This window comes from Phytophthora sojae (genome assembly GCF_000149755.1).
Source record: "Phytophthora sojae unplaced genomic scaffold PHYSOscaffold_6, whole genome shotgun sequence".
Lineage (NCBI taxonomy): Eukaryota > Oomycota > Peronosporomycetes > Peronosporales > Peronosporaceae > Phytophthora > Phytophthora sojae.
In genome coordinates this window covers 3,857,075-3,859,550 of record NW_009258120.1, presented here as the reverse complement: position 1 = coordinate 3,859,550, position 2,476 = coordinate 3,857,075, and the positions used below count along the sequence as shown (strand labels likewise).

Sequence of the window (2,476 nt, the reverse complement as noted above, 5' to 3'; positions counted from 1 at the left end):
AGCCACCACTGCCTCCTCATAGCACTGGCTACAGCATACCCGCCTCAGCGTCCAAATAACCGTCTGTGTGGACGACCGCGCTTCTTGCTTTGTCGCTTTGTTCTCGGTGATCCTTGAAAGCCGCTCCGTTCCGGCACCGAGCCGCTGGGTCTTCCGGGCCGTCCGATTCCCGATTGGCCCGCAGCTCACGTTCGCTTGTTTGGCTGGATGACCGAAATGCCCAGTCTCCTTGGGGTTTGCTCTGACTGTCCAAAGCTGTATGATCCGTTTGCGGTTTGGTTCGTCGGTTGCATCGCGGAGTACACGTGTGCGGTGGGCGTGTGAGGCGGTTCGTTGTGCGAAAAGACCGCTTCGTGGGCTGCGTCTGCGACCGCAGCGAGAGGGTGTCCTGAGCTGGGTCGATCAGCGAGAGGTGGTGTATCTCGGCGGTGCGTGGTCGGCGGCGACTGGTAGTGCGTGAGAGGGTGTGTTGTGGTGCGTGGGAGGTGTGTGTGATGCGTTTCTGGTGGTGTGGTGTTTGGTTGTTGATTTGGAAGGTGGTGAAAAAGTGGTCGCTGCGTTCGGTTGTAAGAGCCCCTATAGCTCAGTGGTAGAGCACCCGCTTAGTAAGCGGAAGGTCGGTAGTTCAATCCTGCCTGGGGGCAAATTCCTTGCAATCGCTTCACGATGGCGCGTGCTGGTGCCGTTCGTGAGCGAGGCGTGCGTCACGCCGTCTTTGCTTCGTTTTGCTCGCCTCCACGTCTCCCTTCTCTCCGCTTATCTTAGGCCGGCACCTGGATTGCCGCAGCCACCACTGCCTCCTCATAGCACTGGCTACAGCATACCCGCCTCAGCGTCCAAATAACCGTCTGTGTGGACGACCGCGCTTCTTGCTTTGTCGCTTTGTTCTCGGTGATCCTTGAAAGCCGCTCCGTTCCGGCACCGAGCCGCTGGGTCTTCCGGGCCGTCCGATTCCCGATTGGCCCGCAGCTCACGTTCGCTTGTTTGGCTGGATGACCGAAATGCCCAGTCTCCTTGGGGTTTGCTCTGACTGTCCAAAGCTGTATGATCCGTTTGCGGTTTGGTTCGTCGGTTGCATCGCGGAGTGCACGTGTGCGGTGGGCGTGTGAGGCGGTTCGTTGTGCGAAAAGACCGCTTCGTGGGCTGCGTCTGCGACCGCAGCGAGAGGGTGTCCTGAGCTGGGTCGATCAGCGAGAGGTGGTGTATCTCGGCGATGCGTGGTCGGCGGCGACTGGTAGTGCGTGAGAGGGTGTGTTGTGGTGCGTGGGAGGTGTGTGTGATGCGTTTCTGGTGGTGTGGTGTTTGGTTGTTGATTTGGAAGGTGGTGAAAAAGTGGTCGCTGCGTTCGGTTGTAAGAGCCCCTATAGCTCAGTGGTAGAGCACCCGCTTAGTAAGCGGAAGGTCGGTAGTTCAATCCTGCCTGGGGGCAAATTCCTTGCAATCGCTTCACGATGGCGCGTGCTGGTGCCGTTCGTGAGCGAGGCGTGCGTCACGCCGTCTTTGCTTCGTTTTGCTCGCCTCCACGTCTCCCTTCTCTCCGCTTATTTTGGGCCGGCACCTGGATTGCCGCAGCCACCACTGCCTCCTCATAGCACTGGCTACAGCATACCCGCCTCAGCGTCCAAATAACCGTCTGTGTGGACGACCGCGCTTCTTGCTTTGTCGCTTTGTTCTCGGTGATCCTTGAAAGCCGCTCCGTTCCGGCACCGAGCCGCTGGGTCTTCCGGGCCGTCCGATTCCCGATTGGCCCGCAGCTCACGTTCGCTTGTTTGGCTGGATGACCGAAATGCCCAGTCTCCTTGGGGTTTGCTGTGACTGTCCAAAGCTGTATGATCCGTTTGCGGTTTGGTTCGTCGGTTGCATCGCGGAGTACACGTGTGCGGTGGGCGTGTGAGGCGGTTCGTTGTGCGAAAAGACCGCTTCGTGGGCTGCGTCTGCGACCGCAGCGAGAGGGTGTCCTGAGCTGGGTCGATCAGCGAGAGGTGGTGTATCTCGGCGGTGCGTGGTCGGCGGCGACTGGTAGTGCGTGAGAGGGTGTGTTGTGGTGCGTGGGAGGTGTGTGTGATGCGTTTCTGGTGGTGTGGTGTTTGGTTGTTGATTTGGAAGGTGGTGAAAAAGTGGTCGCTGCGTTCGGTTGTAAGAGCCCCTATAGCTCAGTGGTAGAGCACCCGCTTAGTAAGCGGAAGGTCGGTAGTTCAATCCTGCCTGGGGGCAAATTCCTTGCAATCGCTTCACGATGGCGCGTGCTGGTGCCGTTCGTGAGCGAGGCGTGCGTCACGCCGTCTTTGCTTCGTTTTGCTCGCCTCCACGTCTCCCTTCTCTCCGCTTATTTTGGGCCGGCACCTGGATTGCCGCAGCCACCACTGCCTCCTCATAGCACTGGCTACAGCATACCCGCCTCAGCGTCCAAATAACCGTCTGTGTGGACGACCGCGCTTCTTGCTTTGTCGCTTTGTTCTCGGTGACCCTGAAAGCC

At 59.1% G+C, this 2,476-nt stretch overlaps 3 non-coding genes across 3 annotated transcripts; all 3 read left to right on the top strand.

Moving 5' to 3' along the window:
• Positions 1–572: 572 nt before the first annotated feature.
• On the top strand, positions 573–644 carry PHYSODRAFT_t1226. Its single transcript has one exon. It is a non-coding gene; the product is annotated as a tRNA-Thr (tRNA).
• A 713-nt stretch (positions 645–1,357) lies between these two features.
• PHYSODRAFT_t1227 lies at positions 1,358–1,429 on the top strand. Its single transcript has one exon. It is a non-coding gene; the product is annotated as a tRNA-Thr (tRNA).
• A 713-nt stretch (positions 1,430–2,142) lies between these two features.
• On the top strand, positions 2,143–2,214 carry PHYSODRAFT_t1228. Its single transcript has one exon. It is a non-coding gene; the product is annotated as a tRNA-Thr (tRNA).
• The last annotated feature ends 262 nt before the right edge of the window (positions 2,215–2,476 follow it).